Source organism: Oncorhynchus tshawytscha, linkage group LG02 (genome assembly GCF_018296145.1).
Source record: "Oncorhynchus tshawytscha isolate Ot180627B linkage group LG02, Otsh_v2.0, whole genome shotgun sequence".
NCBI classification, from domain to species: domain Eukaryota; kingdom Metazoa; phylum Chordata; class Actinopteri; order Salmoniformes; family Salmonidae; genus Oncorhynchus; species Oncorhynchus tshawytscha.
Window position 1 is genome coordinate 38,162,007 of NC_056430.1, and position 14,252 is coordinate 38,176,258.

At 41.3% G+C, this 14,252-nt stretch overlaps 1 protein-coding gene across 2 annotated transcripts in view; it reads left to right on the forward strand.

The window, feature by feature from the left end:
• The window catches only part of LOC112216190 (nck-associated protein 5-like), a 114,244-nt gene that overhangs the window by 38,180 nt on the left and 61,812 nt on the right, over positions 1–14,252 (forward strand). For both annotated transcript variants that reach the window (XM_024376009.2, XM_042298115.1), the window contains exon 2: positions 7,069–7,259. The gene's annotated coding sequence lies outside the window, so the exon portion shown is untranslated. The remainder of the gene's footprint in view (positions 1–7,068; positions 7,260–14,252) is intronic.

Sequence of the window (14,252 nt, forward strand, 5' to 3'; positions counted from 1 at the left end):
CGCAAGGCGCTACAAAGGTTAGTGTGTGCATCCCAGTACATCACTACAAAAAAACTGCATTGTTGGTTAAGGGCTTGTAAGTAAGCATTTCACGGGAAGGTCTACACCTGTTGTATTCGGCGCATGTTGTATCCCTCATTTACTCAAGTGTTTCCTTTATTTTGGCACTTACTTGTAGATTTGACGGAGAAGTATTTCTCAAGTCGCAACAAAATGGAATTTAACGTTACAGATAAAGTTCAGAATGACGCAATTTCATGTGGACAACATCTAAAGACCTGCATCACTATACTGAGAGCTTTGATGTTTTTAAAGGATGTATTTGGGTATTTTTGGAACCTTTGTTCATGTTTTTCTGGGTCCCCATACTAAAAAACTAGGATGAGTAAGTTATTTGCTGTTTGGGGTAGTTTCTTAAAAACATGTGAAATCACAAAAAAGTTGTCAGGACCGTTCTGTATCATCCCATACATTTTTTTATTTGGTTGTAAAAAATAACTTATCTTTTAAAACAGTAACAGAGTATTTATTTACCACGTAAACATTTGGCTGTTTTGAAAGCCATTTTTCCACAACTTGGGAAAAACACATTGCCCAATAATTTTTTTCAGGCAACGTGCCAAACATCCTATGTGAATTATACTTTGTCGGCATTCACCTTTTATATTGACATTTTTTTTGCCGGGAAGCGCAAGAGGCATTCAACTTTGACCCTGTTGTTGTGATCATTGTCATGGTAACCTGAGTGACTACACTGCTTTCATTTCTTCACATTGACAACAGTAATGGCCTAAATTCAAAGGCAAAGATGTTAGTCGTGTGTGTGATTTGTCACATGTGCAACCGGGGGAAAAAACCCTCTAGACCACCTTTACTCTACATACAGAGATACGTACAATGCTCTTCCTCGCCCTCCATTTGGCAAATCTGACCATAATTATATCTTCCGGATTCCTGCTTACAAGCAAAAACTCATCCCACAGTCATTTTAGAATGCATTGTTTGGAATTATAATGACCCAACCGAAGCCGGGCGGGGTTTCCACTTTGACGCCTCGCTCAATTAGAGCATGTCTCTTTTTGTGTTTTATTGCTGGCACTGTACAGATGTAGAATCTTAAATTGAGCCAGTTTGTGACAGGAAATGTGGATTATAAGTAATGGCCAAACATTTTTCATTTGGGCAAATCAAGTCTGACATTTTAAAGTGGAAACTACAAACTTAGAAGCCTTTTAAAAATCTTGAATACACTACAAGTTTGCATTTCCTGCAGTGCAGGAAAATTCGCCGCAACAAGAGTGATCAAATTAAGATCCCACATCTGGAGTCACACAAGAAAAATGTTGTCATTATTCAACTCACGTTGGCAAGCACTATAGCCTCTTTGCCTGACCATATTGCTTCACTCTGGGAGATGTCGCCAGTATCAGAGGCTAGCAAGCACCTAAATACAACAGTTGCACTGGTCATTTACAATGGCTTGCCATTACGTTAGCTCATTGGCATGTCACGGTGACATCCAGATGGTGGCTAATACTACAAGTTATTTCTCCCTCACCCATCGAAATTAGCAACTTTATTTTACTAGTGCCATGCTGCTGTTTCCAGCTACCCAGCATAAACTAGCAGGGCTCATCAGGATGACAGAATCCATTAGCTTCCACTCAACTCTCGCTGTGCGACATACTTTGTCAATTTGTGTACTAGTTGTGTCCGTATAGCCTCTCCCTGCTAGTATACAGTCACTGGTCTCACTCTACTTTTTTCACCCGCCTGCTTCTGGTAAGGTTTTTTGCTTATACTTGTAAATCATTTGTAAATAATTACCTTGTAATGTCTTAATTTTCCTCTTATGATGAATAAAAAGTTGGCAACAGTTAGATACACTACATGACCAAAAGTATGTGGACACCTGCTCATTGAACATCTCACTACAAAATCATGGGCATTAACTTCTTATGGCTGCAGGGGCAGTATTGAGTAGTTTGGATGAAAGGTGCCCAGATTAAACAGCCTGCTCCTCAGTCCCAGTTGCTCGTATATGCATATTATTATTAGTATTGGATAGAAAACACTCTGACGTTTCTAAAACTGTTTGAATGATGTCTGTGATTATAACAGAACTCATATGGCAGGCAAAAACCTGAGAAGATATCCAAACAGGAAGTGAGAAATCTGAGGTTGGTCGATTTTCAATCCAGCCCCTATTGAATACACAGTGGGATATTGGTTATGTTGAACTTCCTAAGGCTTCCACTAGATCAACAGTCTTTAGAAACTTGAATGAGGCTTCTACTGTGATGTGGGGCTGGATGAGAGCTCTTTGAGTCAGTGGTCTGGCAGAGAGCCAGGTCCTGGTCATGTGCATTACACATGAAAGCGACCTGCGTTCCATGGCTTTTCTACAGACAATGGAATTCTCCGGTTGGAAAGTTATTGAAGATTTATGATAAAAACATCCTAAAGATTGATTCTATACTTAGTTTGAAATGTTTCTATGACCTGTAATATAACTTTTTGAAGTTTTCGTCCGACGTTCGGCTGGACCTGCATGAGCGTTTGGATTTGTGTACCTCACTCCCTAACAAAAGTAACTCCTTGGACATAAATAATGGACATTATCGAACAAATCAAAAATTTATTGTGGAACTAGGATTCCTGGGAGTGCATTCTGATGAATATCATCAAAGGTAAGGGAATATTTATAATGTTATTTCTGATTTCTGTTGACTCCTCTCTTTGGCTGGAAAAATTGCTGTTTTTTTCTGTGAGTTGGTGGTCACCTAACATAAACGTTTGTGGTCCTTTAGCTGTAAAGCCTATTTGAAATTGGAATGTGGTGGGATTAACAACAAGATTACCTTTAAAACGGTATAAGATACATACATGTATGTTTGAGGAATTTTAATTATGAGATTTCTGTTGTTTTGAATTTGGCGCCCTACACTTTCACTGGCCGTTGTCATATCGATTGCAGCCCTAAGAAGTTTTAATATGGAGTTGGTGCCCCCCTTTCTGCCATAACAGCCACCACTCTTCTGGGAAGGCTCTCCACTAGATGTTGGAACATTGTTGTGAGGACATGCTTCCATTTAGCCATGAGAATTAGTGATGTCTGGCACAGATGTTGGTCGATTAGACCTGGATCGCAGTCGGCATTCCAATTAATCCCAAAAGTGTTCAATGGGGTTGAGGTCAGGGCTCTGTGCATACCAGTTAAGTTCTTCCACACCGATCTCGATAAACCATTTCTGTATGGACCTGGCTGTGGGCTTGTGTGGCTGCTCGGCGATGGAAACCCATTTCATGAAGCTCCCAAAGAACAGTTCATGTACTGACGTTGCTTACAGAGGCAGTTTGTAACTCGGTAGTGAGTGTTGCAACCAAGGACAGACAATTTTTACGCGCTACGTGCTTCTGTGAGTTTGTGTAGCCTGCAACTTAGCGACTGAGCCTAGATGTTTCCACTTCACAAGAACAGCCTTTAAAGTTTACCAGGGCAGTTCTAGCAAGGCAGACATTTTACAAACGGACTTGTTGGCCATTCTACTGCCAATGTTTGTCAATGGAGATTGCATGGCCGTGTGCTCGGTTTTATATATCTGTCAGCAACGGGTGTGGCTGAAATAGCTGAAACCACTTATTTGAAGGGGTGTCCACATACTTTTGTGTATATATATATATTGTATGTTCTCGTAATTATATGATCTGGCTAGCCAGCTAGATAGCTAACAAGCTAACTTTTAGCACCAAACCAAAATATTGTTGTCTAGAAAGTTGCTTTTAGTTGCCTGGCTTGCTAGATAATCACCACTGTGACCCTGCTGGTCATCAATGAACATTTGAACATCATGAAGAACTATCTAGCCTTAATGGCCATGTACTCTTATCTCCACCGCCACAGCCAAAAGAGGACTGGCCACCCCTCAGAGCCTGGTTCCTCTCTAGGTTTCTTTTAAGGTTCTTGCCTTTCTAGGGAGTTTTTCCTAGCCACCGTGCTTCTACATCTGCATTGCTTGCTCTGTGGGGTTTTAAGCTGGGTTTCTGTATAAACACTTTGTGACATCTGCTGATGTAAAAAGGGCTTTATGCCAATCAATCAAATCTATTTATATCTTAAATAATTGTTAACTGGTACAGCTCATAATGTATAAAAATGCCGCCTCTGCATTATATTAAGCCGTAGGCAGAACTTTACCAAAATTATTACTAGGTCTACTAGGCGGAAATAAACTAAATGACTTTGCTATCAGCAATACGTTTCGGATATAAAGAGAAGACTGAAAAAAGTTGGTAAAGTTGTGGGAAATACGTCTTAGTATGAAAGGGATATACACTGAATGTACAAAACATCAGGAATACCTGCCTCAATTCGTCGGGGCATGAACTCTACATGGTGTCGAAAGCCTTCCACAGGGATGCTGGCCCATGTGTCAAGTTGGCTGGATGTCCTTTGGGTGGTGGAACATTGTTGATACACAAGGGAAACTGTTGTGTGAAAAACCCAGCAGAGTTGAAGTTCTTGACACACTCAAACCGGTGCGCCTGGAAAATACTACCATACCCCATTCAAAGGCACTTAAATATTTTGTCTTGCCCATTCACCTCAATGGCACACGTACACAATTCATGTCTCAATTGTCTCAAGGCTTAAAAATCCTTATTTTTAAGCAGTCTCCTCCCCTTCATCTACACTGATTCTGGCCCTTCTTTGAACCTCCAGACAAGCTTCAATGCCATACAACTCTCCATCCGTGGCCTCCAACTGCTCTTAAATGCAAGTAAAATTAAATGTATGCTATTCAACCGATCGCTGTCCGCACATTCCCGCCCGCCCAGTATCATTACTCTGGCTGGTTCTGACTTAGAATATGTGGACAACTACAAATACCTAAGTGTCTGGTTAGACTGTAAACTCTCCTTCCAGACTCACATTAAGCATCTCTAATCCAAAATTAGATCTAGAATCGGCTTCCTATTTTGCAACAAAGCCTCCTTCACTCATGCTGCCAAACATACCCTTGTAAAACTGACTATCCTACCGATCCTTGACTTCGGCGATGTAATTTACAAAATAGCCTCCAACACTCTACTCAGCAAATTGGATGCAGTCTATCACAGTGCCATCCGTTTTCTCACCAAAGCCCCATATACTACCCACCACTGCGACCTGTATGCTCTCCTTGGCTGGCCCTCACTTCATAGTCGTTGCCAAACCCACTGGCTCCATGTCATCTATGAGTCTTTGCTAGGTAAAGCCCCTCCTTATCTCAGCTCACTGGTCACCATAGCAGCACCCACCCGTAGCACGTGCTCCAGCAGGTATATTGGTCACTGGTCACCCCCAAAGCCAATTTCTCCTTTGGCCGTCTTTCCTTCCAGTTCTCTGCTGCCAATGACTGGAACTAATTGCAAAAATCACTGAAGCTGGAGTCTCATATCTCCCTAACTAACTTTAAGCATCAGCTGTCAGAGCAGCTCATAGATCATTGCACCTGTACATAGCCCATCTGTAAATAGCCCATCCAACTACCTCATCCCCATATTGTTATTTTTTTTCTCTCCTTTGCACCCCAGTATCTCTACTTGCACATTCATCTTCTGTACATCTATCACTCCAGTGTTTAATTGCTAAATTGTAATTACTTCGCCACCATGGCCTATTTATTGCCTTACCTCCCTTATCTTACCTCATTTGCACACACTGTATATAGATTTTTTCCCCTATTGTGTTATTGACTATGTTTGTTTATTCCATGTGTAACTGTGTTGTTGTTTGTGTTGCTTTGCTTTATCTTGGCCAGGTTGCAGTTGTAAATGAGAACTTGTTCTCAACTGGCCCACTTGGTTAAATAAAGGTGAAATATATATTTTTTTTTAAAAGTGGATTTAACATGCGACACCAATAAGGGATGATAGCTTTCATCTGTATTCACGTGGCCAGTCTGTCATGTAAAGAGCAGGTGTTCCTAATGTTTGTACACTCAGTGTAAGTCTTTAGGTGGCCTTTGTTTTTCCATGTTTTCTACCCCCTACCCCTTTCAGATATACAAAAAGCTGGTAAAAAAAAAGAAGTAAATTAGTGGTATTGTCTTCCGGATGTTTCTCACGGGAAACGTATGAAGCGAGGCAAAGCAACATTCAGGAGTTTAATAAAAGGCCAGATGTCAAACTAGACTTGGAGAGCATAAAGGTTGCGAACTGTGGACCACATATTTTTTTTTTTTTTTTTTTTTTTTTGGGGGTCTTTTATTGTCAGCCAGAAGGCCACATGCCAGCTAGCTCCTGTGTCTTGTAAGTTGGGTTCCTGGTCAAAGGTCTTGACTTGTCATGACAAGGGTGAACCTTTTTAGTTTTTAATTACATGCTTCAGATTGGAGACGGATGGTGGTATCACCCTTTAGTTTATTGACGTGGCAGAAGACTGTTGGGCATTAGTTACTGGTAGAGAGATACACGAGCTTCGTGTTCAAAGGGTACCCATAGGTTGTTGTTGTGGTTTCCTCCCCCCCGCAATGGTCTAAATCCAGAAGGCTCATACTCTGTTGACATGTTCAGGCTGAGGCAAGGTGTGCTGGTCATGTTTCCCAATTAGCTTACAGATGGTATAGGTTATGTAATGTTTTTGTATTGACTTTACTTAAACAGGAAATGTATAGAAGATATTGATCAGCTGAGCAGTATGGTGTTAAATTAAATGAGCTGACTGATGCTGCAGGCTATGTCACTTCTTTGCCTAAGAAAGCACAAAGAGGAGGAAATTAAATCTTCAAAGATAAATTGCAAACCACTGTTAAAAGATGGCATTTCCATATCCTTGTGCAATGGTTCCTCAACCTGTCTATCTTGGACGTGATGGAAATGTATCAGCTGTGAAAACATTATAGCCTGAGGTAGCAGCAACTTCCGTACCAAGAAGTGATTGTGTCAGCATTGAATATGCTACATTTCTATACATTCTGATGCCAGCAGGATGCCTACTGCCTCACTTATTGGGGCAAAAATCGTAAATGCGCATTCTTCATGAATTTGCCATCGTGACTTATCCATCTCTGTCTTTGTTAACAGGATTCTTACCCTCCATCTTCCCTTATCTCTGGTGATTCAACGTGGTATAATGTGATACAGGAACATCAGTGGCGCCAGTGAGATAAAGCATGGGATTGCCCCCCGGAGACAGGAACCACACTCCTATTCCTGAGGTTGAGGTCCCTGGCCCCAGAGGGCCACATGATAGACGGCTAGAAGCTAGCTCTGAGGTGAGTGGACTCATTATGACTATTTGGTCTGTGTCACTGATATCTGCAGTGCTAGGGAATTGACTGTTAAAAAAAGAATACACTTTACAGTTTCTATTAAGTTAGATTTCGTATAGTTGTTGAGGTATTACACTGAAGCCCCTGCTGGTGATTGTCACCATCCAATGAGCAGCGCCTCATCAATATTGGTCAATATTGGGGACGTACAGGTAACAGCCAAACATGGTTTTAGAGATTCTCTGGTACTTTTGTATGTGGCTAATTGAGGTAAAACAGTAATTCTGCTCATAGATTATGCACAAAGTATGAACTACACATTGACACATCCAGCCCAAAGCGGGAGGTTTAAAAGATATTTTGTAGTTACCAAAGTTCCAGAGCATGTCTAATAGGGTGTTGGGCCAGAACAGCTTCAATGCACCTTGGAATACAGTAGCTATAAATGGGCACATGCAATTTTTACTTCATATGTCATAGTGATTTGATCAACTATTTTGCTATTTGTTGAAATTAAGGTTAAGAAGGATTGCGAGGGGAGCATTTACAGTTAATATTGAGAAGGAACTTCCCCTAGCTAGCTTATGTTGACCATTAGAATTAGCCAGTCTAACGTCTGCACCATGACCTTGAGTACGTCCAGCTAATGACTTTCCATTGGTGTCGGTTACAACAGTGGGTCATGCCCGAGATTTGAGTGTCACAGTGCTACAGGCTTAGCTGGATTAGACCCCCCCCCAAGCTCCTGTTGAGCTTGGAGATTTAGTGGTCACTGACTGAGCCCCTCCATTGCGTCTCCATTGAGGCTGGCTTGTACAGGAGAAAGTGAATGGAGTCGTCTGTCCACTGTGTCCAGGGTCAGTCCCGCCACCATTGCACAGGGGAAGAGTGGGGAAAGCAAGGGGCTTCTCTGGAGTGAACCAATGCCAAAAGGAGAGCAAGATTAAGTGAGTGATAGAGCTGGGAAGTGAAGAGAGAGAACGAACGAGGGGGTAATAGAGAGGCCATCTGTTGATTTTTAATTATTTTCAATCTGAGATTCTCCTTGATGAATTATTCAAGTCTTCATCAAAAGGCAGTTTTTTTTCTCCTTTCTTCATCTTTGTCTTTATCTGCTCCTTTCTCTTCGTCTTTCTTTAAGGAGTGTATTATTTCTCTGGGCGGTTTACTCTCCCATGTAAATTAATGGACGCTATTGACGTCAAACGGCACTTCTGCTGCGGTTGTAATCTGCTGTGAGATTATTTAAATGCATGAGAGGAGGCTGTCTGGTTGTGGAAACTCTGTTTTATCAGTGCAGCGGTCTATTTCTGGCACTGTGGTTAAATTACTTTTTAAAATTTCCCTTTGATTTTGTATACATCGCTGTGCAGGAACTTCATCCACTCGACTGTATATTTGTCTCAGTAGTTCATGAATATGGTTTCAATCCATTCTTGGAATTCATGCCGAGTTCTTGGTTTTCAGTCAACAGAGGTTATACTGTATCACCACATGATTTCAACAATGTTTTTTTCACTGTTTTGGAAAAGAGATAAAACTACAGCAGAGTCCACTACCCGTTTTCCTTATCAGTTGTGACTGGTATAAAGTGATATTTAGACAAATGTATCTTGTTTTAGGGACTCATTTTGGGACCAGGTGCACAAACATCACTGACACTTGCAGACACACATGCTCGCTAACAACTGCTAGCCCCCCAGGATGGCAAACATTCCAATGGAGAGAGGGAATGGGTGGGGGGCATACCGGGGATAATGATGACCAATATCCCTCTTCACAAAAAGATGTAGGCTGGGTGACCTAATGGGCTATGAATTCAAAACTCTTTACTTGACTACCACACTGTCAAGTTGGCTTCTGTGGACATTGGTTAGATATAGTTCAGTCTGTTGGTAGTCTAATATAAGTTCTCTAAACCTAGGCAAAACAATATTACAACGAAAGACTAAGAAAGGAACAGTCTTGCTAGTTATCAGACCTCCAGGACATTATTACTTTCACAACCAGATCTCATTAGAAGTGTCTACTCTATGTGAAACTGTGCTCTGATTCTCCATAATGGCCGTCCCTGTGGGACACACTGTGAGACCCTGGAGGGTCCCTGTAGCACATATGCTACTCTTACTGTGTGGGTGTTCATAAAGATTAACGACATATGACAACTGATCTCACATTCCACAAATCTCTGGGGACAAGTGTGTGTAATGTGTAAGCATGGGTTTCTGAGTTTATGCACTATGAGGGGGGAGTTGAGGTGTGTGTGCCTATATCACTTTGGGCGACCCGATCAGATTCACATAGAAATGTGAGTTATAGCTCTGTCATTCTCATTGAAAGCAAGTCTAAGATGGCACCATACTGGATGGCTGTCGTTTTGTAAGCTCCGACCCAACTTATTATTTTGTTGTTTATTTTAATTTTATTTTCACAATGTATGCTATTATTTCTTACAGCCGACAATAACTTTTGAATATCAGATCGGCAGTTACTTACCCCAATTCCGGCTTCTACTTCAACTCATCTGCCCTGGGCTCTCTCTGTAATTCCGACCCAATTTTTGGGCTACCCAAGAGGAAACGCTGGCGTTACAGAGGCAGGGAGGGGGGGATCCTGGTGAAATGGAAGCGAAGGGAAAACCGGTCACACATTTTACTGACCAGTCACTCCATAATAAGATGGATGAATCCAAATGCGGATTTGCTACCAACGGGAGTCTCAATTGCAATATTCTTTGCTTTTCTGAAACATGGCTCTTGGACAGCACCCCCCATGGCTATCCAACTCAATCGATTTTCCAGTCGGGGAAATCGAGTGGGGAGGGGTTTGCCTCTACATCAACACCAACTGGTGTGTGTCGACCCACTGTTCACCCGACTTGGAATACCTGATGGTCAAATACGGACCTTTCTACCTCCCGAGGGAATTTTCAGCTGTTATCTTGACTGTTGTATACATTACACCTCAGTACAATAAAAATAACAAGCTGGCACTTAACGAACTGTACAACGCTATAAACAATCAAGAAAACCTACATCCAGAGGCTGCCTGCCTGGTTGCCCGGAGATTTTAATTCCCCATCACTAAAATGCGTGTTGGCCAACTTCCATCAACACGTATCCAACGCCACTGTCGTTCTACCCCCAAGCAAGCATACAAGGCCCTCCGTCATCCGCCATTCCGCAAACCAGATCATGACTCCGTACTCCTGCTTCCTGTTAACAAGCAGAAACCCAAACAGGAAGTACCCTTGACTCGCTCTTTTGAGAAATGGTCACCAGAATCTGAGATTATGCTACAGGACTGCTTTGCTAGCGTTGAATAGAATATGTTTTGAGACTCCACCAATAACATTGATGAGCTATAATCTAAATTTGATCACATTCACATTTTCTCCTGACACACAAATGGACTATAAATGCATAACGTTGCCAATTAGTTAACCCTGACCAGATGGACAGGGCGCATTGGCTGTATGCAGCTGCTCTTATTAGTAGCCTACAGTTAATAGTATAAAAATTGTATCGTTTTTATCCCATACCTCATGTCAGATTTCTAATGTTTAGGTGTAGCCTAGGCTGCTACAACATTTATGTCAGATGTTTTTGCTTGTGTCTGTCCAGAGTGATTATGTGTTATCATCTTTGCTAAATAAATACCAGAGGAAAGTGCAAAGCCTACTTGAGTGCCCCTCGGAAACATGTGCTGCGTCAACCTCTCTAATCTAACTTTTAATGGATGATGCGATAGAAGCTATCAAATCATTCAGAATTGTTTTTCGACATCCCAGAAAAGATGTTCAACATGTAAAGCATCGTAACATGCAATTACAGGCAGCTTGATGAAAGGCTCCGTGTTAACCAGCTATACATTTGATATCAGTTGGTATTGAATGCCCTCACCTTTTCATCCTTATTCATGAAAAAGATCTCAGGCAGAGGTCAACCCTCGCTTATAATTTGCAACTTTTCCGTGTACCCCAGAGAATAAAAGGGGTTCTTCAACAAAAATCCACAACATTTTTGGCACCGTTGGCCATTCTATAATTTGGGCGGAGAAAACTGTATACAAGTTAGTAAGGCAAATATGAATAAATTGCACTAACTGGACACAAACAGAAAGTTACAAACCCAAGACAACAATTGATAATATACCTCATCCATCTCCTGTAATTTTTTTATTTTTTATTTGAATAATGTCCCAAAAATGCTCAACTATCACTCTTCACTCTTTATTCTCTATCCAACAATGTCACCAAGCTTCTCAACACACAGAATCCCCATAATGCTCTGTGGCACAATCCCAATACAACACACTAGGTTCATTTTCTGATCCTACATCTATGATTGGATGGACAACATGTCAGTTCATACTGAAAAAGCTTTGATTGGTTGGAGGATGTCCTCCGGGAGTGGTCATAATTACCATGTATGTCAATGGAAGGGGGTGAGGCCTACCAGCATCCTAGTTTTGTATTGAAGTCAATGTACCCAGAGGAGGACGGAAGCTAACTGCCCTCCGGCTACACCATGTTTCTATCCCAGACAGTGCTGTTGAAGTTACTGTAGACCTGTATTGAAAACTGTGTATTTTAACCAATTATTTGGTGACATATGAATATATTTTGTATAGTTTTATCTAAAAATGATAACTTTAAAAAAAATGTTTCACAATTATTATTATTTTTCTTTTTTTTCCTTTCATTTACAGTGTTTGTTTCAAATATTTTTTATTAAACACACACAAGAATGGTGTATAGGTATACAAGACAGGTATACAATTCTTATCTAAACAAAGAAGAGCATACAGGAACAACAAGACCCAGAGTTCTGGGTGCAGAACAAATAATACAAAACACGACATACAAAACAAGGACACATAGAAAGAAAGAGGGAAGATGTCCCCCCTATCCCCCCCCCCCTCCCAACTGCTCGGGTGGCAGGGCCAGCACATGCTGCCCAAAGGTAGATTCAAATATTACAATTGAGAGTGCGTTAAAAAGTACAAATTCACAGCGCCGACTCGTCCAAGTAGGAGAGGAAAGGCTGCCAGATTTGATCAAATGTTGATAATTTATTGTTCAGAATATATCTAATTCTTTCTAAGTGTACAGTGTTTGCCAATTCACTGAGCCATAATTTGGTAGAGGGCGCTTCCCTCCTTTTCCAAAACAACAAGATGAGTTTTTTTGCCGAGATGAGACCGTACGAGATTAGTTGTTTTTGGGGGTTGGTTAATCCGTTTAGGGACTCAGATACTCCCAGGATTATCAGAAGCGGGTCTGGATCTATTGAAGTCTCCAAAACTTCAGAGAGGATCCCAAAAATTCCACACCAATAACCATGCAAGCTAGAGCATAGGGCAAAGCAGTGGAGTAGTGTACCCTGCGTAGCCTGACATTTATCACATGTAGGGGATGTGTCAGGAAATATCCTATGCAGTTTAGTTTTGGAATAGTGTAATCTGTGTAAACCTTGAATTGTATGAGACGATGTCTGGAATTAATGGAGCATGTGTGGATATACTCCAACCTCTCTTCCCAGTCTGCCACCGAGATGTCAGTCCCTAGTTCTTCCTCCCATTTTGCCTTGATGGCATCAGTAGAAGGTGTGCTAACAGATTGAAAAGCATCATATAGACGCGATATCAGTTTATCTGAGGTGGGGCATATTTTTATGCATCTGTCAAACATGGAAGGTTTAGCATTCCCAAATGTTGGGAGGTGTTTTCTAACGTAGTCTCTAATTTGTAGGTATCTGAAAAAATTACTTCTGGGAAGATTATAAGTTTCCCTCAGCAACTCAAAGGAAGCAAAGGTCCCTTCTATGTATAAAACCCATATGTATAATGGGAATCCCATATGTATCCCATATGTATAAATCCCAATCCCATATGGTACTTATCCCCAACTCTCCCCATCGCTCAAAGGTGTTATCAAGGTTAGAAGGGGCAAAGGAGGGATTGCTGGCGACAGGGAGCATGAATGACATTGGTCTAAGCTCAAAGTGGACTTTAATTTGCTTCCAGATTCGGACTGTGCTATGTATAATAGGATTGTTACAATAAAGTGACATCTCCAGATTGACAGGCGACAAAATCACAGCGCCAATAGAGAAGGGGTGACACTCCTCACGCTCCATACTAAGCCAGCTGGATGCCGGGAGTACGTCATCCAACAGAAACGTAACAACGCGGAGGTTAGCGGCCCAGTAATAAAATATAAAATTTGGGAGAGACAATCCTCCTTCCATCTTGGATTTACAGAGGTGTTTTTTACCTATCCTGTGTTTTATAATCCCAGATGAAAGGATTGATAATTGAGTCCAGTTGTTTATGAAAGGATTTAGGTATGAATACTGGGATGTTCTGATATAGGTAGAGCAGTTGTGGGAGGAAGACCATTTTAATGGCATTAATTCTTCCGAGCAAAGAAATTGGGAGAGTTCTCCAAAATAGTATGTTTGCTTTGAGTTTTTGTATCAGAGAGGGGAAATTCTCTTTAAATAGTAAGGAGTATTGTTTGGTAACTACAATTCCTAGATAGGTATTTTTCTGAAGATAACTTAAATGGGAGATGTTCTAGCCAGGAGGTATTTTGCGACCGTATGGGAATTAATTCACTCTTGTTCCAATTTATTCTGTATCCCGAGAAGGTACCAAACAACTTGATCACATCAAGAATAGCTGGGATACTAGCCTGGGGTTCTGTTACATAGAGGAGGATGTCATCTGCGTATAGGGAGATCTTATTTAGAGTATCTTTAGTATTATAGCCGTGTATTGCTGCATGAGATCTAATCGTCTGAGCGAGCGGTTCGATAATTAGGGCGAAGAGCATAGGCGACAGCGCACAACCCTGCCTTGTCCCCCTGTTGAGGTTAAATCGGGCGACAATGATTGGTTAGTGAGTATTCTGGCACAGGGGTTCCTATATAAAAGCTGGATCCAATTTATGAACCTATCTCCAATATTACATTTCTGTAGGACCTTGAATAG